The sequence below is a fragment of the Pistacia vera genome, unplaced genomic scaffold (assembly GCF_008641045.1).
Source record: "Pistacia vera cultivar Batoury unplaced genomic scaffold, PisVer_v2 Contig878, whole genome shotgun sequence".
Classification (NCBI taxonomy): Eukaryota; Viridiplantae; Streptophyta; class Magnoliopsida; order Sapindales; family Anacardiaceae; genus Pistacia; species Pistacia vera.
Window position 1 is genome coordinate 436,823 of NW_022196754.1, and position 22,694 is coordinate 459,516.

Consider the following 22,694-nt stretch of genomic DNA (forward strand, 5'->3'; position numbering starts at 1 on the left):
CGGCGTCTAAGCATTTCAGATTCCAATTGTTAATAAATGGTGGTTATAGTCGGATCGATCATTATTTGATATGATAACTTCAAAAGGAATTTAAGAAATATCAAAAGAAAAAAAAATGAAAGTGGTTGTTAAAGATAATTCTGAAAACTCTGATGATTGAGTGATGATAAAGACTTTTAACGTATTACTCAAGAGGTCATATTTTGAACTCTCTTCAAGTGTTAATTGGGTAACCACTGAGTTCTTATCGACTGATAATTTCAAGGTTCGGAGAGATTAGTTGAGGTGTGGGGTGTAAGCTGCTTCGGACACCCTCCATTATTAAAAACAAAAAAAAAAAAAAAAGAAAAAAAAAGTTACATTCTCAACACCTAGTTTTTTCCCCAGTTCAAAACTTCTTAACAAACATCATTTAAAAATCAAGTTATTTCTTTCATTTTGGATTAGCTACCGGCCAAATTCTGTTAAAAATAGAAGTATCAAAGGTGTACACTCAATATTTTTGCGAGGATGAAATGCTGTCACCAAATTGGTAGCTAGATTGAAGTCTAAAGAATGTTTCAAACGTATCAGATTTTGCTTATGTTAGCACGAGTTTGACTCTGGTTCTTATTAATGTCTTTTCATTAAACCAAACTTAATTCTTTTTTTCTCATTGAATTTTCACTTTCCAAATACCTTGCTTTGTGGGTTCTGTACTTCTGCTCATGAACCTGCAAAGATGGCGGCACCTCAACATTTATAAACCTCACATCACATGCTTTTCACTAGTCAACAAAGCCCCCGGCCACCCCAACCAATATCATTGTATCTCTATAAATAGAACCCATCACATAATTCATATTCATTGCAAAAAAAATTAAGGCTCCTGAGAATTAATAATCTAACATGGGCAGTGGAGGAGTACTGCACAAGTTTACTTGCATTTTCTTTCTTCTTCTTCTTGGTTGTGTCTTGTTGAGCACCGTGTTTTATGCAACAGAAGCACGGCCATTGCAGAGTTCAGATTTCTCTGCTGAAAGATTTTATCTCACGGCGAAGAAGAAATCAGGACCGAGCCCTGGAATTGGACACAGATATAATAATGTTAAAGATCTTGGAGGGGTTAAGAACTCTGGTCCAAGTCCCGGTGAGGGACATAAGATTATTTATACAGGGAATAAGCATTAGTAATCGATATCCAAAGTATATTCTTTCTTTCTTTCGTTCATTTTTGTGGTTTACATTGCATATAGAATTCAGAACCAGTGGAAAAATGTATCAGGATGTTAATTTTTATATTCAATGGAAAATAGTTTTTTGTTGTATTGAATTTTTCTCATTTATATTCTGGTTGTGTTATTCTGCTTAGTTTTGAAATATATTACCACCATTCTGCCTTTTTTTAACTTAATTTCTAGGTAAAGAACTGAAAATAAAGTGAAGAAAATCCGAATTAATGTGAACCCACATTCTGAGGGGGGCTTTGTTTGATTAAGAGAAATGGAATTGTGGTAAGGTGATGATATTTGATTTGGTGTATGGGGATAATTAATAAATATATTTTCTGTCATGAATTGACTAAACCTGTTATAAATATAGTTTTAGTGAAACTGGAATTTCGGTAGAAACTATAGGTGATGGCAAATGGCAAAATTCCAAGTTTTCTGCGTGCGTTTCTGAAAATGATGTTTACCTTACCTGTATAATTTTTGTTAAAAGATAAGGGGTTTAGTTTTAGTCGGTACCCTGGCGGCATTAAATTGGATGTATCTGGACTCCCTTCAGGCCTCCACCATTATCTTCCCCCAGTCAGGGCATGCTGCCGTATCCAAGTTTTTGATATAATATAACGAAAGACAACGTGTGATTTTATGGATAATTCATACTAATTCATAATGACCAATGTTATAATTTGGATATTGTTTTTTAAGTATATATAACTAAATGAAGTGTTAATACACTAAACTCAACCTTCATCCTCCCAATACACTAAACTCAACCTTCATCCTCCCATTGGGGCAGGGAATCCCCGCATGGAGGAGCTAAACCCGGGCTGTCCCTTATTGGAATTGTAAAAAATATATATATATATATAATAACCATTTTTATTGAGATTTAGTGTATAAATGAAGAAATTTTTTTTAAGTCGTATGTATAAAAGTTATATTTGATAAAATAAAGGAATAGATTAATAATCAATAGACTTAGGGCTGGAGCGAGTTTAGCTCACTCTCAACCCTAGGGTTAGCCGAAAATTTCTTGTTCTACATAATCTAGTTTGCTCATGCTCTTAACCCTGTTGGAAATTGTTTGACATAACCTAGTTTACTCGTGTGCCTAACTTAGTTGGAAATAATTACTAACGTTGTCATAGAGAGAAATTAAAAATACTTTCCTTTGAAGTCTCACTATGTTATAATTTGCATTTAAAATAATAAATTTATAACATTCTATCAACTTAAATCCAACAGCTTAAAAGTGATTTTTTTCTTTTTTTAATAACGGTAGTGAAATTCATCCAAAAAAACCACCCACCCAATTTCTATGTTCCAATGGGCCAGGATGGGCTGGACTGAAAAACATTATCTGCTGGACCCAAAGTCCGCTCAGCCGGGCTGTGGCCTAAAACTAAATTAAAAGTAAACTTTTATTTTCAACCCAATATTGGAACATGGTTCAAATTCAATTCATGTGCTTCATCCTCATGTTCAACAATCTGAATACATTTTCAGAAAGAAGTTTCAAATGTTGAGCCCTCAACCTCATCTTCTTCTTCTAACACTACTGGATTTCATCTTAAGTTTTTTGTGCAAGTTATACTAATTATTATTTTAATTATTAATTAAATTAGTTAATATCCCTATTTAGGATACCAAAATAGTCAAACTTATCCTTAAGAGGTTAGTTTGACGGTTAAAAAGGTTTACTCTCTTTATTAAGGTTCTGGGTTCAAACTTTAGGGTCACCTATCACTTTGTGACTTATCTATTCTTTTGAGCTTGTAGGATGTTCAATGAACCCTGAAGATTAGTTGAGATTCAAGCAAGCTAGCCTAGAAAATTAGTTGAGATTTAAGCAAACTGGCCAGACATTCTGGTTACCAAAAAAAAAAAAGAAAAAAAAAGTAAAACTTAGTTTACATGTATGTATACACCTAGCTAACAATTGTAATTTAATCCAATTTACCTGAAAATAAAATAAAAAGTTACGAGTGCAGGTGAACCAAAAATTGTATACATTAGCTGAAAATGAAGTGTGCCAAACAAGTCAATATAATCTACTACTTTCTGTCATGGAGAAGACTGAAGAGATGGATACTGATTTTGTCAGCAAGAGACAAACTGATCAGATCATATCTGCATTCTCAAATGATTCGTCCGCAGCAGTAATACAAGTACGTTTAATTTACAAACGATGGAACTATTTCCCATTGTCACTATGTGAACCTAAACAGCTGTAAATTGAAATTAATAATGTTATTATCACATGAAACAGAGCCTTATCTTCTTCTTCTGGCTGCTTGTCACTAAGTAACCTTTCACGTCCACAAGAATTTCCTTTAATAATCTCATCAACCAACCACTGGACATTCATGTCTGACGAACCGCCGCCGGCCACTGCCTTCCTTGCTGCAAGCTTCAATTCCATTAAATTCGTCTTGTAATCTTCTGATTTGGGTCCACTAATGATTTCTTTAATACATTTTCCTACTTCCTCAGTGCTAACAATACCGTCACTGTTTGGCCTAAGCCTTAGACCAATCTTAAAAACATCAGTTACAAGCTTTGCATTTGTTGGTTGGTCAGTCCATTGAGGATATGCTATCACTGGCACGCCACTAACAATTGTTTCTGACAAAGAATTCCACCCGCAATGAGTTATAAAACATGCAATTGCCGGGTGGGCCAAAACTTTGGTTTGAGGACACCGGGATGCAATAAAGCCTTTGTTTTTTGTTTCTTCGGCGAACCCATTTGGTATTTTTCCTGCACCATCAGGTTTAGGAAATTCTGGTGGCTTGACAACCCATAAGAACGGATGGTTACAGTTCTTTAGAGCTGTTGCTATGGCCTCCATTTGTTTTGCTGATAAGACGAGGGCGCTACCAAACGATACATAAATAACTGAAGAAGTTGCTTGATTGTTTAGCCATTCTAAGCACGCATCTTCAGGTTTCCAGAGTTCAACCCCGATATCTAGCTTTTCATCTTCACCGACTAGCGAAAGAGGGACCATAGGACCAACGGGTCGGATTGGACAAAGCTCAGACATGGAGTCAATGACTTCTTTCTCTAACTAAAAGAATGAATTGGTGAATACCCAGTTGTGCTTCTTCATGTTTTGGAACAAGTGGGAGAACATTTTTAGGAGATTACTGAAAGGATCTGAAGGAAGAATAAATGAAGGCAGATCTTCTGTGGACAACAGTGGTAATTCTGGTAACTCAACGCTTAAGTCAGGGTTCTCTAAGATGGGAAACGGGTTAAGTTTATTTAAAAAACGATAATAAATAGCAAAGAGTGAACATGGTTGGATCCAGAGCAAGGCGCAGGGGACGCCATGCTCAACAGCAACATCAGCCGCCCATGCAACAAACGGATTGCTAATGATGCAAGACAGCTTCTTATGCTTATTAAGTAGTGTTCTCTTATCAGGTTTGAGAGGTTAACGGGTCCAACTTTGGCTAGAGTTTCAAAGTACTGATCTAAATTGGTTTTGCGGTCAGAGTCTAAGTCGAACCCATCAGAGAAAAACAGAAACTGGATATCAGAAACAGAACGGATTGTGGTGCCGTTGTTGGTGGTGGCGGTGGTGGTAAAGGGCTTGAGCACGCGTTCTTTGGCGTTTTCGGTGCAGGCAAATGTAACATGGAGGCCTTTGGAGACTAGGCGTTTGCCAAATCTAAGCAATGGGTTAATGTGACCTTGAGCTGCGAATGCCACCATCAGCACATGATGATGAATGACTTGTTTGTCTTCCTTCAAAGCCATGAATAATTAGACAAGAAAGTGCTGTGAAAAGACCAAGAGAAAGAGAGAGGTGTTGAGGTGGAAAAGAAGTATGGCGAGCCCAACTCATATACCATATATATATAGAGATACAGACTCAAATAATCATCAACATTCTTCCAGTGGGCTCTACACCTTTTCTCCATAACAAAAAGTTCACCGTCTAAATCTTCAATCGAGATTCTATTGACTTGTTTGGCACATTCATTTTCGGCTAACGTATATACAAATTTTGGTTCACCTACACTTGTAGCTTTACATTTCATTTTCGGTAAATTTGAATAAATTATATTTTATCGTATCCTAAATACAGATATTACTAACCTTAAGATGAAATCCAGTATTGTTAGAAGAAGAAGGATGGGGTTAAGGGCTCAAAATTTGAAACTTCTTAGTTAGTTCTGAAAATGTTTTCACATTGTGAACATGTGGATGAAGCAAATGAATTGAATTTGAGCCATGTTTCATGTGTTGGAAAGTGGGTATCACTGTCGCTGCCGGCGTCTAAGCATTTCAGATTCCAATTGTTTATATATGGTGGTTATAGTCGGATCGATCATTATGATATGATAACTTCAAAAGGAATTTAAGAAATGTCAAAAGAAAAAAAAAAAAAAAAAAGAAAGTGGTTGTTAAAGATAAGTTCTGAAAACTATTTCTGGATGACCGAGTGATTTAATAGACACTTTAAACGTATTACTCAAGAGTCCTGATTTTAAGACTCTCTTAAGTGTTAATAGAGGTAACTACTTGAGTTTTCTGAATGATAGTTAAAGGTTCCAAAAGATTAATTAAGGTAGTGGTGTAATTGGTTTGAAACATGTTAAAAAAAAAAAAAAAGAAAAAAAAAGTTACATTTCACCCTAGTTTTTTCCCCAGTTCAAAACTTCTTAACAAACATTTAAAAATCAAGTTATTTCTTTCATTTTGGATTAGCTACCGGCCAAATTCTGTTAAAAATAGAAGTATCAAAGGTGTACACTCAATATTTTTGCGAGGGGAAATGCTGTCACCAAATTGGTAGCTAGATTGAAGTCTAAAGAATGTTGCAAACGTATCAGATTTGTTTATGTTAGCACGAGTTTGACTCTGGTTCTTATTAATGTCTTTTCATTAACCAAACTTAATTCTTTTTTTTCATTGAATTTTCACTTTCCAAATACCTTGCTTTGTGGGTTCTGTACTTCTGTCATGAACCTGCAAAGATGGCGGCACCTCAACATTTATAAACCTCACATCACATGCTTTTCACTAGTCAACAAAGCCCCGGCCACCCCAACCAATATCATTGTACTCTATAAATAGAACCCATCACATAATCATATTCATTGCAAAAAAAATTAAGGCTCCTGAGAATTAATAATCTAACATGGGCAGTGGAGGAGTACTGCACAAGTTTACTTGCATTTTCTTTCTCTTCTTCGTTGGTGTTCTTGTGAGGCACCGTGTTTTATGCAACAGAAGCACGGCCATTGCAGAGTTCAGATTTCTCTGCTGAAAGATTTTATCTCACGGCGAAGAAGAAATCAGGACCGAGCCCTGGAATTGGACACAGATACAATAATGTTAAGATCTTGGAGGGGTTAAGAACTCTGGTTCAAGTCCGGTGAGGGACCTAAGATATTTATACAGGGAATAAGCATTAGTAATCGATATCAAAGTATATCTTTCTTTCTTTCGTTCATTTTTGTGGTTTCATTGCATATAGAATTCAGAACCATGGAAAAATGTATCAGGATGTAATTTTATATTCAATGGAAAATAGTTTTTTGTGTATTGAATTTTCCTATTTATATTCTGGTTGTGTTATTCTGCTTAGTTTTGAGATATATTACCACACTGCCTTTTTTAAACTTAATTTCTAGGTAAGAACTGAAAATAAAGTGAAGAAAATCCGAATTAATGTGAACCCACATTCTGAGGGGGGCTTTGGTTGATTAAGAGAAATGGAATGTGGTAAGGTGATGATATTTGATTAAGTTTTTTGGTGTATTGGGATAATTAATAAATATATTTTCTGTCATGAATGACTAAACCTATAAATATAGTTTTAGTGAAACTGGAATTTCGGTAGAAAATATAGGTGATGGCAAATGGCAAAATTCCAAGTTTTCTGCGTGCGTTTTGAAAATGTGTTTACCTTACCTGTATAATTTTTGTTAAAAGATAAGGGGTTTAGTTTTAGTCGGGTACCCGGCGGCATTAAATTGGATGTACTGGACTCCCTTCAGGCCTCCACCATTATCTTCCCCCAGTCAGGGCATGCTGCCGTATCCAAGTTTTTGATATAATATAACGAAAGACAAACGTGTGATTTTATGGATAATTCATACTAATTCATAATGACCAATGTTATAATTTGGATATTGTTTTTAAGTATGTATAACTAATGAAGTGTTAATACACTAAACTCAACCTATCCTCCCAATACACTAAATCAACTTCATCCTCCACGGGGCAGGGATCCCCGCATGGAGGAGCTAAACCCGGGCTGTCCCTTATTGGAATTGTAATATATATATCTTTAATAACCATTTATTGAGATTTAGTGTATAAATGAAGAAATTTTTTAAGTCGTATGTATAAAAGTATATTTGATAAAATAAAGGAATAGATTAATAATCAATAGACTTAGGGCTGGAGCGAGTTTAGCTCACTTCAACCCTAGGGTTAGCCGAAAATTTCTTGTTCTACATAATCTTGTTGCTCATGCGCTAACCCAGTTGAAATTGTTTGACATAACCTAGTTTGCTCGTGTGCCAACTCAGTTGGAAATAATTACTAACGTTGTCATAGAGAGAAATTAAAAATACTTTCCTTTGAAGTCTCACTATTTTATAATTTGCATTTAAAATAATAAATTTTTAACATTCTATCAACTTAAATCCAACAGCTTAAAAGTGATTTTTTTCTTCTTTAATAATGGTAGTGAAATTCATCAGAAAAAACCACCCACCAATTTCTATGTTCCAATGGGCCAGGATGGGCTGGACTGAAAAACATTATCTGCTGGACCCAAAGTCCGCTCCCTGTTATCACAAATCAAGGCAGAATTTGAAGTCTTGACGTCGAAGAAATCCTAAAAAAGTCGCAAAGCATAATTATTCAACAACTTGCCACAGTGATGCCAAATTGCCAATATTATTGTCTGATGTGGATGAACACCAATGAAATTAACAGATATTTGGCACTTATCCAGATTCAAGTTAGGTCGTAAAGCACATGCGAAAGTTAAATTTAATTGTAACAGTGAGTTAGCTAGCTTCAGACTTGAGTAATGATGGTTACTGACTGGTCTTGGCACATTAATTTTAGTTGGATTAGATTTTCTGAATGTGATGGCAGATAGTTTATTTATATTTTTTTTGAATTTGACAGCTTTTTCTAGTTCTACGTCAAACCACGTGATCACCTTAATTTTTTATCACATTGGCATAGCAATTGCCAACTCTTTTCGAGTGGTAAACAGTTTAATAGTCTAAAATTGTGTCTATTTTGTAAAAATAAATTTACTTTTTTGGATTAGAAAAGTATTTAGAATATACATTCCTCCAAATTCCTTTTCACATTTACTGGATTGCATAATTGTTGAATCTAAAAGTCAAATATGTTTCAAATAGAGTGATCTTATTAAGAATCAGAATACTACAAAAATACAAAGATGAATAGTATCGACAACTCTCTCTCTTTCTCTCTCTATATTTTACTGTATATTAGGTTTTTCACTATTACTAAAAATATATAATAGAAAACCTATTCGTAGGCAAACAATTGGGACTCTCGAATGAGTCGTCATAGACAGACAGTTCATCAAGGCTAAGAGAAGTACACACCATATCTAATAATAATATCTATATTTAGAAGTTTGTATTTTAATTTAAGTCGAAGGATTAAGATAAAAGATCTCGTCTCTACTTCAATATATATTTTGAATGAAAAATATTTTAATTAAAAAATGTTTTCTATAAAGCCAATGGAAATTATTTGATTGAATCTGGAAAAAGAAAATGTTTTTCTCCAATGGAATGGGCAATAATTTTGTTGTGAAGTCTGAAAGAATATTACAAATCTCCAGAATTGACATATTTTTCTTAATTTTATAGTTGTGATGTGATAAAGTAAAGTTAATTACCTTGTAAATTCCGGACTGATCACTATCACAATTCACAGTGCCAAGTTCTGGAAACACTACACTTTTCTTAATGGATAGAAGTTAGGCATATAATATTTGCTGAATTGTATACATTAATTAGGAAGCATTATTGCATTATGGAAATATGATTGCTTTACAGCTTATTACTTGCCTTTTCTTCCCTCTTTTCATCTACTACTCCATAGGGTCAAGGGATATTCATCTCTATCTCCGGTTGACTCTTACCATCAGACGGAGTCATTACGTTTCATGATCTTCCAAACCCGTATTGGGAATCTCTTGATTTTCGTATTTAATTCATTTCTACGTGATCATATAGATTTATGCTGTCATATTTTCCGTAAGATAAGCATAATTATTTTGTCTTGGAGACAAACGATCTGTTATTGGTTTAAATTGTCTATTTGTCGTGCAAACGTTTTAAAATTTTTAATTTGCAGATCAAAGTTGATTAACTAATCATTATCTTTACAAAATGTGAAATAAAAAACCAGTAACATATTACGTGAGGATTTTTTTTTTAGTTTAAATATGATAAGACATAAAAATAACATATGGTTCCACGCATTAAACTAGGGATCCCTTGATGTTTGTACTAAATTCATGACTTAAAACTTTACAGTACATAACCATGCATGAGGGCAACGAAAATTTTCTTCTCAGTGGCTAAATTGAGCTATATATTCTGGTAAATTTGAATAGAGGTTATGGGTGAACCAACATTATTATATCACTAGTTTGTGGAGCTTTCAGGCAGTTAGGAATTCGCATTGACTCTTATTTGCTATAATCCCAGGAAGAATGAATACAGACTCAAAATAATTCATCAACATTCTTCAGTGGGCTCTACACCTTTTCTCCATAACAAAAGTTTCACCGTCTAAATCTTCAATCGAGATTCTATTGACTTGTTTGGCACACTTCATTTTCGTCTAACGTATATACAAATTTTGGTTCACCTACACTTGTAGCTTTACATTTCATTTTCCGGTAAATTTGAATAAATTATATTTATATCGTATCCTAAATACAGATATTTACTAACCTTAAGATGAAATCCAGTATTGTTAGAAGAAGGATGGGGTTAAGGGCTCAAAATTTGAAACTCTTAGTTAGTTCTGAAAATGTTTTCACATTGTTGAACATGTGGATGAAGCAAATGAATTGAATTTGAGCCATGTTTCATGTTGTTGGAAAGTGGGTATCACTGTCGCTGCCGGCGTCTAAGCATTTCAGATTCAATTGTTAATATATGGTGGTTAGTTCGGATCGATCATTATTTGATATGATAACTCAAAAGGAATTTAAGAAATGTCAAAAGAAAAAAAAAAAAAAAAAATGAAAGTGTGTTAAAGATAAGTTCTGAAAACTATTTCTGGATGACCGAGTGATTTAATAGACACTTTTAAACTATTACTCAAGAGATCCTGATTTTAAGACTCTCTTTAGTGTTAATAGAGGTAACTACTTGAGTTTTTATCTGACTGATAGTTATAAGGTTCCAAAAGATTAATTAAGGTATGGGTGTAAATTGGTTTGAACACATGTTAAAAAAAAAAAAAAAAGAAAAAAAAGTTACATTCTCAACACCTAGTTTTTTCCCCAGTTCAAAACTTCTTAACAAACATCATTTAAAAATCAAGTTATTTCTTTCATTTGGATTAGCTACCGGCCAAATTCTGTTAAAAATAGAAGTATCAAAGGTGTACACTCAATATTTTTGCGAGGATGAAATGCTGTCACCAAATTGGTAGCTAGATTGAAGTCTAAAGAATGTTGCAAACGTATCAGATTTTGCTTATGTTACACGAGTTTGACTCTGGTTCTTATTAATGTCTTTTCATTAAACCAAACTTAATTCTTTTTTTCCATTGATTTTCACTTTCCAAATACCTTGCTTTGTGGGTTCTGTACTTCTGCTCATGAACCGCAAAGATGGCGGCACCTCAACATTTATAAACCTCACCCACATGCTTTTCACTAGTCAACAAAGCCCCCGGCCACCCCAACCAATATCATTGTATCTCTATAAATAGAACCCATCACATAATTCATATTCATTGCAAAAAAAATTAAGGCTCTGGAATTAATATCTAACATGGGCAGTGGAGGAGTACTGCACAAGTTTACTTGCATTTTCTTTCTTCTTCTTCTTGGTTGTGTCTTGTTGAGCACCGTGTTTTATGCAACAGAAGCACGGCCATTGCAGAGTTCAGATTTCTCTGCTGAAAGATTTTATCTCACGGCGAAGAAGAATCAGGACCGAGCCCTGGAATTGGACACAGATACAATAATGTTAAGATCTTGGAGGGGTTAAGAACTCTGGTCCAAGTCCCGGTAGGGACATAAGATTATTTATACAGGGAATAAGCATTAGTAATCGATATCCAAAGTATATTCTTTCTTTCTTTCGTTCATTTTGTGGTTTACATTGCATATAGAATTCAGAACCAGTGAAAAATGTATCGATGTTAATTTTTATATTCAATGGAAAATAGTTTTTTGTTGTTGATTGAATTTTTCTCATTTATTTCTGGTTGTGTTATTCTGCTTAGTTTTGAGATATATTACCACCATTCTCCTTTTTTAAACTTAATTTCTAGGTAAAGAACTGAAAATAAAGTGGAAAAATCCGATTAATGTGAACCCACATTCTGAGGGGGGCTTTGGTTGATTAAGAGAAATGGAATTGTGGTAAGGTGATGATATTTGATTAAGTTTTTTTGGTGTATTGGGATAATTAATAAATATATTTTCTGTCATGAATTGACTAAACCTGTTATAAATATGTTTTAGTGAAACTGGATTTCGGTAGAAACTATAGGTGATGCAAATGGCAAAATTCCAAGTTTTCTGCGTGCGTTTCTGAAAATGATGTTTACCTTACCTGTATAATTTTTGTTAAAAGATAGGGGTTTAGTTTTCGGTCGTACCCTGGCGCATTAAATTGGATGTATCTGGACTCCCTTCAGGCCTCCACCATTATCTTCCCCCAGTCAGGGCATGCTGCCGTATCCAAGTTTTTGATATAATATAACGAAAGACACGTGTGATTTTATGGATAATTCATACTATTCATAATGACCAATGTTATAATTTGGATATTGTTTTTAAGTATGTATAACTAAATGAAGTGTTAATACACTAAACTCAACCTTCATCCTCCCAATACACTAAACTCAACCTTCATCCTCCCACTGGGGCAGGGAATCCCCGCATGGAGGAGCTAAACCCGGGCTGTCCCTTTTGGAATTGTAATATATATATCTTTAATACCATTTTTATTGAGATTTAGTGTATAAATGAAGAAATTTTTTTTAAGTCGTATGTATAAAAGTTATATTGATAAAATAAAAATAGATTAATATCAATAGACTTAGGGCTGGAGCGAGTTTAGCTCACTCTCAACCCTAGGGTTAGCCGAAAATTTCTTGTTCTACATAATCTAGTTTGCTCATGCGCTTAACCCAGTTGAAAATTGTTTGACACCCTAGTTTGCTCGTGTGCCTAACTCAGTTGGAAATAATTACTAACGTTGCATAGAGAGAAATTAAAAATACTTTCCTTTGAAGTCTCACATTTTAATATTGCATTTAAAATAATAAATTTATAACATTCTATCAACTTAAATCCAACAGCTTAAAAGTGATTTTTTTCTTCTTTTAATAATGGTAGTGAAATTCATCCAAAAACCACCCACCCAATTTCTATGTTCCAATGGGCCAGGATGGGCTGGACTGAAAAACATTATCTGCTGGACCCAAAGTCCGCTCAGCCGGGCTGTGGCCTAAAACTAAATTAAAAGTAAACTTTTATTTTCAACCCAATATTGGAACATGGTTCAAATTCAATTCTGTGCTTCATCCTCATGATGTTCAACAGTCTGAGTACATTTTCAGAAAGAAGTTTCAAATGTTGAGCCCTCAACCTCATTCTTCTTCTAACACTACTGGATTTCATCTTAAGTTTTTTGTGCAAGTTATACTAATTATTATTTTAATTATTAATTAAATTAGTTAATATCCCTATTTAGGATACCAAAATGTGTCAAACTTATCCTTAAGAGGTTGTTTGACGGTTAAAAAGGTTTACTCTCTTTTTAAGGTTCTGGGTTCAAACTTTAGGGTCACCTATCACTTTGTGACATCTATTCTTTTGAGCTTGTAGGATGTTCAATGAACCCTGAAGATTAGTTGAGATTCAAGCAAGCTAGCCTAGAAAATTAGTTGAGATTTAAGCAAACTGGCCAGACATTCTGGTTACCAAAAAAAAAAAGAAAAAAAAAAGTAAACTTAGTTTACATGTATGTATACACCTAGCTAACAATGTAATTTAATCCAATTTACCTGAAAATGAAATGAAAAGTTCGAGTGGTGAAACAAAAATTGTATACATTAGCTGAAAATGAAGGTGGTCCAAACAAGTCAATTAATCCACCACTTTTTGTCATGGAGAAGAATAGATACTGATTTTGTCATTCATTGTATCACAGTTTTCTCAGCAAGAGGCAAACTGATCAGATCATAGCTGCATCCTCAAATGATTCATCCACAGCAATAATACATGTACGTTTAATTTACAAACGATGGAACTATTTCCCATTGTCACTATGTGAACCTAAACAGCTGTAAATTGAATTATAATGTTATTATCACATGAAACAGAGCCTTATCTTCTTCTTCTGGCTGCTTGTCACTAAGTAACCTTTCACGTCCACAAGAATTTCCTTTAATATCTCATCAACCAACCACTGGACATTCATGTCCGACGAACCGCCGCCGGCCACTGCCTTCCTTGCTGCAAGCTTCAATTCCATTAAATTCGTCTTGTAATCTTCTGATTTGGGTCACTAATGATTTCTTTAATACATTTTCCTACTTCCTCAGTGCTAACAATACCGTCACTGTTTGGCCTAAGCCTTAGACCAATCTTAAAACATCAGTTACAAGCTTTGCATTTGTTGGTTGGTCAGTCCATTGAGGATATGCTATCACTGGCACGCCACTACAATTGTTTCTGACAAAGAATTCCACCCGCAATGAGTTATAAACATGCAATTGCCGGGTGGGCCAAAACCTTGGTTTGAGGACACCGGGATGCAATAAAGCCTTTGTTTTTTGTTTCTTCGGCGAACCCATTTGGTAATTGTCCTGCACCATCAGGTTTAGGAAATTCTGGTGGCTTGACAACCCATAACGGATGGTTACAATTCTTTAGAGCTGTTGCTATGGCCTCCATTTGTTTTGCGTAAGACGAGGACGCTACCAAACGATACATAAATTACTGAAGAAGCAGCTTGATTGTTTGCCATTCAACACGCATCTTCAGGTTTCCAGAGTTCAACCCCGATATCTAGCTTTTCATCTTCACCGAGTAGCGAAAGAGGGACCAGAGGACCAACGGGTCGGATTGGACAACGCCCAGACATGAAGTCAATGACTTCTTTCTCTAACTCAAAGAATGAATGGCAATACCCAGTTGTGCTTCTTCATGTTTTGGAACAAGTGGGAGAACATTTTTAGGAGATTACTAAAGGATCTGAAGGAAGAATAAATGAAGGCAGATCTTCTGTGGACAACAGTGGTATTCTGGTAACTCAACGCTTAAGTCAGGGTTCTCTAAGGTCGGAAACGGGTTAAGTTTATTTAAAAAACGATAATAAATAGCAAAGAGTGAACATGGTTGGATCCAGAGCAAGGCGCAGGGGACGCCATGCTCAACAGCAACATCGCCGCCCATGCAACAAACGATTGCTAATGATGCAAGACAGCTTCTTATGCTTATTAAGTAGTGTTCTCTTATCAGGTTTGAGAGGTTAACGGGTCCAACTTTGGCTAGAGTTTCAAGTACTGATCTAATTTGTTTTGCGGTCAGAGTCTAAGTCGAACCCATCAGAGAAAAACAGAAACTGATATCAGAACAAACGGATTGTGGTGCCGTTGTTGGTGGTGGCGGTGGTGGTAAAGGGCTTGAGCACGCGTTCTTTGGCGTTTTCGGTGCAGGCAAATGACATGGAGGCCTTTGGAGACTAGGCGTTTGCCAATCTAAGCTGGTTAATGTACCTTGAGCTGCGAATGCCACCATCAGCACATGATGATGAATGACTTGTTTGTCTTCCTCAAAGCCAGAATAATTAGACAAAAGTGCTGTGAAAAGACCAAGAGAAAGAGAGAGGTGTTGAGTGGAAAAGAAGTATGGCGAGCCCAACTCATATACCAATATATATATATATATATATATAGTCACTCGTGTATGTGTGTGTGGATGCCAATTAACTAGGTTTACGATATCAGAACCTTCCTTATTACTAAACAATAAGGTTTTACCTTTAAAATCATATAAACATAACCATATTATATAGTCCACTCGTGTATGTGTGTGTTGAATTTTTCTCATTTATGTTCTCGTTGTGTGATTAATTTACTTACTACTGAAAGATAGGAGAGATTGAAAAAATTTTCTTATGAACTACTTGAGATAAAGTGTAACTTGCAACGAATCCATAGATTTTCTATAATCAAATAGTTTGATGAGTGAAGTAAATATATCTCCATCACAATCAAGCAAGAAAAGAGCTGAAATATTTTAATGGTGGGTGAGAAGACAAACTGAAGTTTGACTAGCACTGTCTTCAATTAATGTGTATCATTTTCATGGCTACTAAGATTTATTCCAAAATTATTCTTCTCCTCTCATAATTTTCAATTCCTCTCGAATACACGTCCAAAAATTAGACCACAGTACGTATGCGTAGAACCTTAAATGTTGATAAAGGGGACAAATCAGTGAATATTTTACTTTAATTTTTCCGGGAAAATATATAATATATATATCAACATCAGTTCTCTAAGTTAGATATGGCAATGCGGGTAAATAGGTTAGGGCCTTTCGGGTTTCAACCCATTTGTGGTGCACCAGACCCAACCCAATTAGTATTGGGTGAGATTGAGTTGTCCCAGTCTTAACCCATTTTATTTGGGTTGGGTTTGCGGTTTCCCATACCCAACTCATTACCCAAACTTAATTAAGAATATATATATATATAAAATAAAAATTAAAGTAAAATAATTTTTTACTCAATTTTAAAAACATTTTAATAATTCCAAATTTGTAATTTACTTAAATATTTTTAATTAGATAAATTATTTATTAATTAAACATAAAAAATTGTGATCTGGCCTACACTGGTGAGTTCCCAGTCACATCATGACAAGTTGTGCATTTGCACAACTGCTAATCCCATCGGGACTAGACAGTGACGATTTGTCGCAATCCAGTAGTTTTACTGGATTCCAACATTTTATTTTGCTGCAAAACACGACCAAAACTAAAGTGTTGGAATCCGGTGGAACCATCAGATTTCAACAAATGGTTGTCTATCGGTCTCGATGGGGCTGATGGTGGCACAAACACATGCCACCTTTTTTGGCATTGATCGACATCGATTGTCGGTTGATTAGTGGCAGATGATGGTGAATTCAAATTTTTTGCAAATGTATTTATAAATTTATTAAATGATTTATTTTAAAAAATTAAATGTCTATTTAAGTTTATTTTGTAATTTGAAAAATGGTGTATGTTATATTTGTCATCTTAAAATAGCTTTGGAAATGAAATGTATAGTTTTAATTAATTATAACAATATTAGTGATAGTTATGCTTAAAAATAAATATTTTAAAATATATTGTAATAATAATGTTAAATATCCATTATAAAAATTATAAGAATGGTTCAAAGTGGGTTGAGGTGGGGAAACCCACAACCCAAACATACCTGCCCCAATGTTGATTTTAAGAAATCGTATAGGGTAGGGTGGAATTGCATTTGAGTTAGGGTTGGGTGAGTTGCCCTGTAACCCAAATATTACTATCCCTACTCTAAGTCCTAACTTAAACTCTCTTCAAGTATCTTAGAGATTGTTTATGATGAGTGGTTTTGCTTGTAGAGTTTGTTTCTTTATTAATTATATATTCCAAGAAGATTGACTTTAGGAAGGGATGCAAATAAGAAGAGGTATAAGAGATGTTGTTGATGGCGTACATGGAAACGAATAAGGCCAATATAGAAGATATGTGGTTTCTTGACTCAGGATGTATCAATCATATGTGTGGGAAGAAGGAACACTTCTTGGATTTTGATGGAAGTTTCAAAGATTTTGTGAAGCTAGGCAACAACTCAAGCATGGTCGTAATAGGAAAAGGTAATGTACGACTACAGGTGAATGGAATAGCATAGACCATCAGAGGAGTCTTTTGAGAGCCAGAGTTGAAGAACAATTTGCTTAGTATTAGACTTGCTATTCTGTTTCAACATGGAAAGGTGTTTCATCCTAAGAGAGGCTTAATCATGGAGACGAAGATGTCTTCGAATCGAATGTTCATATTGCATGCTATATCTTAGCCTATAGCATCTGCTTATTTTAATACAATTACAGAAGACACGGTGCAACTTTAGCAATGTAGATATTGACACTTGAGCTTTAAGGGCTTAAAGACTCTTCAGCAAAGGAAGATGGTGAATGGTTTGCCACAATTTAGGTCTCCCTCGAGGTTATGCAAGGATTGCATGGTATGGAAGCAACAAAGGGACTCGTTCCAAAGAAAAGCACTTGAAGAGCTTCACAAATTCTTCAACTAGTGCATGCTGATATTTGTGACCGATCAAGCCTATCTCTAACCACAAGAAAAGGTATTTGATTACTCTCAGTAATGACTTTAATAGAAAAACATGGGTTTATTTTTTAATAGAGAAATTAGAAGCCTTTGTTGTTTTCAAAAGTTTTAAGATTCTTGTTAAGAAGGAAACAAACTCATTTATTATAGGATTACGTATTGACCGAGGAGGAGACTTTACATCACAAGAATTCACTAGTTTTTGTGATGAAAATGGTATACGAAGACAATTGAAAACTGCATACACGCCACAATAGAACGGAGTTATGGAGCGAAAGAATAGAACCATTATGAATATGGTTCGTAGTATGATTTCAAAAAAGAAAATTCCAAAAACCTTTTGGCTTGAAGCAATCAATTGGATAGTAAATGTCTTAAATCGGAGTCCAACATTGGTCATGAAAATTAAGATTCCAGAAGAAGCTTGGAGTGGAGTCAAGCCTTTGGTTAAGTATTTTAGAGTGTTTGGTTGTCTCTCTCATGTTCATGTGCCTAACTGTAAAAGAACTAAGCTGGATAATAAGAATTTGAATTGCATTTTGTTGGGAGTTAGTAAGGAGTCAAAGGCTTACAGACTTTATGATCCAATTTCATAAGGGATCATAATAAGCAGGGACGTTATATTCGAAGAAGACAAAAATTGGGATTGGGATAAAAAGTATGAAGAAGCCATCACATGCGATTTGGAATGGGGTGATCGTGAAGAGGAAACAATTGTGTTTGATGAGAATGAATGGGGGAGTGAGTCTGATTTTGATGCTGATATGGAAGAATGAGAGTTTTCCTTTGATTCCTTGACTAAAGAAAGCTCTCCTAGCTTGCATGAAGGGAGGAATAGGAGACCACCAGTTTGGCTGAGAGGCTATGAAACCAAAGATGGACTTTTTGAAGAAGATAATGATGCTCATTTAGCCATGTTTGCAGCTGCTGATCCTATTTACTTTGAAGATGCCGTGAAGAGTGAGAAATGGAGGACAAACATGGATGTGGAAATGGACACTATTGAAAAAAAATGACACATGGGAATTGATGGAGTTTCTCGAGGGAGGAAAGAAGGTTGGAGTGAAATGGGTTTATAAGACCAAGTTTAATGAAAATGGAAAAGTGGACAAATTCAAGGCTAGGCTTGTAGCGAAGGGGTATACTTAGCAGCATGGGGTAGACTATACTAAAGTATTTGCACTTGTGGCACGCATGGAGACAATTCGTTTGGTGGTAGCACTTGCAGCTCAAAGAGGATGGACTATCTATCAACTAGACATGAAGTCAACATTTTTACATGGCGAATTGAATGAAGAGGTTTTTGTGGAGCAACCTTGTGGTTATATGCAAAAGGGAAATGAACATAAGGTTTATACATCAAAGAAGACACTTTGGGCTTAAGTAAGCACCATGTGCTTAGTACAATCGTATAAAAGCCTATTTCATGAAGGAAGTTTTTAGAAGTGTGACTAGAACATACTTTGTTCACTAAGACAAGAAAGGAAGGCAAAGTATTAATCATAAGTTTGTATGTTGATGATCTCATTTTTACTGGAAATGATAAATTGATGTTTACAGTGTTTAAAAATTCCATAAAGCATGAGTTTGGCATGACATATCTTTGTAAGATGAGGTATTTCCTTGGTCTTGAAGTCTTGCAAAAATCTAATGGTGTTTTTATCAATCAAAAGAAATATGTATTAAAGGTGTTGCAACGGTTTGGAATGGATAAAAGTAATTTTGTTCATAATCCTATTGTCCTTGGCTTTAAGCTTGTGAATGATGAAGGTGGACAAGACTTATTATAAACATGTTGTAGGTAGTCTCATGTATCTCACAGTTATAAGACCGGACATGATGTTTGTGGTGAGTCTTATAATTAGTAGGTATATGGAGATTCCTATTGAGCTTCATTTATAGGTGGCAAACAGGGTGTTGAGATATTTAAAGGAAACAACTAGTTTTGGAATTTTTTATAAGAAGGGAAGAAATGAGGAACTTGTTGCTTACATCGATAATGATTATGTTGGAGATTTGGAAGATAGAAAGAGTACTTCAGGTTATGTGTTTTTATTGAGTTCAGGAGCAGTATCCTGGTCATAAAGAAAGCAACTAGTAGTAAGTTTGTCTACCATATAGGCAGAGTTTATCGCTACCGCTTCGTGTGCATGCCATGTAGTATGGTTGAAAAGAGTGTTGGAAAAGCTGGGTCAGAATCAAGACAATTCAACTATTATTTGTTGTGATATTAGCTCTACAATCAAACTTTCGAAGAACCTAGTAATGCATGGTCGTAGTAAGCACATAGATGTGCATTTCCATTTCCTTCGAGAGCTTAGAAAGGCTAGTATTGTGGAGCTGGTGCATTGTGGCACACTGGAATAGTTGTCGAATGTGATGAATAAACCACTAAAGTTGGAAACTTTCTTGAAGCTGCGAGGGTTAGTGGGAGTTTGCTTTGAGATTGATATAAATTGAGTGCTTGTAGCATTTAATTTAAGGGAGGAATTGTTAGGTTCTATTTTGGTAGTTTGTTACCACTCAGTTAATAAGTTCCCATAGTAAAGGGTTGTAGGTTTGTTTGATTTAGTCTTACCAGATTATTAGGAGTTGTTAGACGTGAGCTGCTATTTCTTGTTTTAGTTTGTTCTGTAAGGCTATATAATAGCAAGTTTGTTCTTTAATAAGATAAGAGTTTTCCCTCAATTTTTTTTTTATCCTTTTGTAAGTTTTTCTTGTTCCTAACAATATGCACGTTCCAATTTTGAGTGTGATTCTTTATACACTATGATGATAGGTTTAAAACCTTATGCCCTTACTCAGAACAGGAAAAGACATGATTTTTTTTACAAGTTAAAGTAATCCAAGCTTCAGAAAATGAGTTTTACCTTGCCTCTGCTTGTTTGCTTCACTTATGATGAAAATATTTATTCAAGCTCTTGAGTGGTCACTGTCCACTACCCATGTTGAAACAAATTAGGCCATTACACTTGTTAAAAGCCTTTGTGAAAGTTCGGCCCAAGAGGATAAAACCCTAGATGAGAGTTCGGCCCAAGGGAGTAAGTTAGTACAAGATGGATTCAAATGGCCGAAGATAAATCCAATCCAACACTTGAACCCAATTCCTTTATTTGGATATAATCTCATCACTTAGGATTATTCCCACCAAAAATGACCAAGGCATCCAAGAATATTCCAAGGATTAGTCAAAGAACCACGTGAGGAGCATTGAATACAAATGAACAAGGAAACACATGGGCGGCTACACTCCATACCTGTTTGTGCAAAAACAAGGTTGGAAGACTTGGCAGCTCCTTTTCCCTTTCCCAAAATGAAATGTCACATGTTTTTGAAACTCCTTGCTTTTGCTTATTTCCATGTAAAATTTGAATTAGTTTGAACTAACATCTCTCTTCAAAGCCACATGAAAGGTCTTGATTGATTCTTTCTTTATTTTTGTGCCACATGGATGGCCTAGATTAAATGTGTATTAGGGTAACTTGTAAGGCCACTTGTAAGAGGCCGAATTTTCCCTTTGTGTTTTAGACTTTTGAATGAAAATTTTAGCTATTGTGAGAGTGTTTATGCATCCTTTATCCAATCTTACCTGTGGTGGATTTTCCTTGGCCGGTGGTTAGTCCTTTAGGCCTTGGGTTATTTTAGCTCATTTGTTTATTAAGTTACTTTATGGAGTTATTTGTTTGCTTGCTTGTTTGGCCGAATTTGCAGGGGAGTGTGTTGAATTGGCCGATTGTTCTTGGTGTGTTTGAAGATTGGTTGTTAAAATCTCACTCTAAATTGGTGCAAACGGTTCACATGTGTATAACCATTTTCCTTTCACATTAACCTATCTCAGTCTTTGGTTCTCTATTGGGAAGATGAAAGAAATGAAAATGGGTCTCTTTGCTTGTCAAGAAAATATATCAACCTATAAATGTTATAGTGATACTGACAAATTAGGACACATTAATTTTTAATTGGTCCTCAAAACTCACAGACATCATGGAATCCTGTTCTCTGATACAAGATCTTGAATAAAAAGACCCATATACCCCTAAAATAAAACTAAAATTTTAGAAGCCACCATTACAATCCACAATTTTCCCCAGAAAAGGATGTAGATCCGTCTATATAAGTAAAGGTAAGGAAGCTGTGGAGATCTGTTGTGATTCTACTCTTCATTCCCTTGAGAGGCCTACGGTTGACAACAATGTCAGTGTAGGCTGCACGTGAGATTGACTTGGCATAATGGATGTTATAGATTATAGAGAGGTGGAGCATCAGTTAAGAGATTGAAGAATTTTTAGCAGGGAACATGATCAAATGTTTTTCTGTGGGTTTTTCTAGACCTAGAAAATACCCACCCGTACCCACGGGTCAACGGGTACCCCTACCCAATGGGCAGGTACGGGTAACAGACCTCTCAAGCCGTGAAAATCTGACCCGTACCTGGCCCGCCCATGACTTTTGCGGGTGGGCCGAGTACTACCTGCAGACTCACAAATTTGAAATTAATTTTTTTTTTAAAAATTATTCAAAAAACTTATCACTCTCAAAGTCTCACTCTCAAACCCTAATCTAAACCAAAACTTATCATTGAAAAAAATAAAAAACGCAGTAGCTCATTCTCTTCTCTCACAAGCCACAACAGCTCCACGACCATTCCTCTCACTGTCTCACAGCAGCTCCAAGACCACTCCCCTCATAGTAGCTCCACTCCCTCACTCTCACAGCAGCTCCATTCCCTCATTCTCTCACTTCTCTCATGGCAGCAGCAGGCGCCAACAGGTCACGACAGCAGCAGGTGCCAGTAGGTCACGACAGCAGCAGCAGCAGTCAGGTCACGGCAGTAGCAACAGGTCACGACAGCAGTAGCTCCATTCTCTCATTCTCTC

At 35.4% G+C, this 22,694-nt stretch overlaps 2 pseudogenes; both read right to left on the reverse strand.

Annotated features, from left to right (window-relative positions):
* Window positions 1–3,346: 3,346 nt before the first annotated feature.
* LOC116119238 lies at window positions 3,347–5,042 on the reverse strand (annotated as a pseudogene).
* Window positions 5,043–13,795: 8,753 nt separating this feature from the next.
* LOC116119212 lies at window positions 13,796–16,586 on the reverse strand (annotated as a pseudogene).
* Between the last annotated feature and the right edge of the window lie 6,108 nt (window positions 16,587–22,694).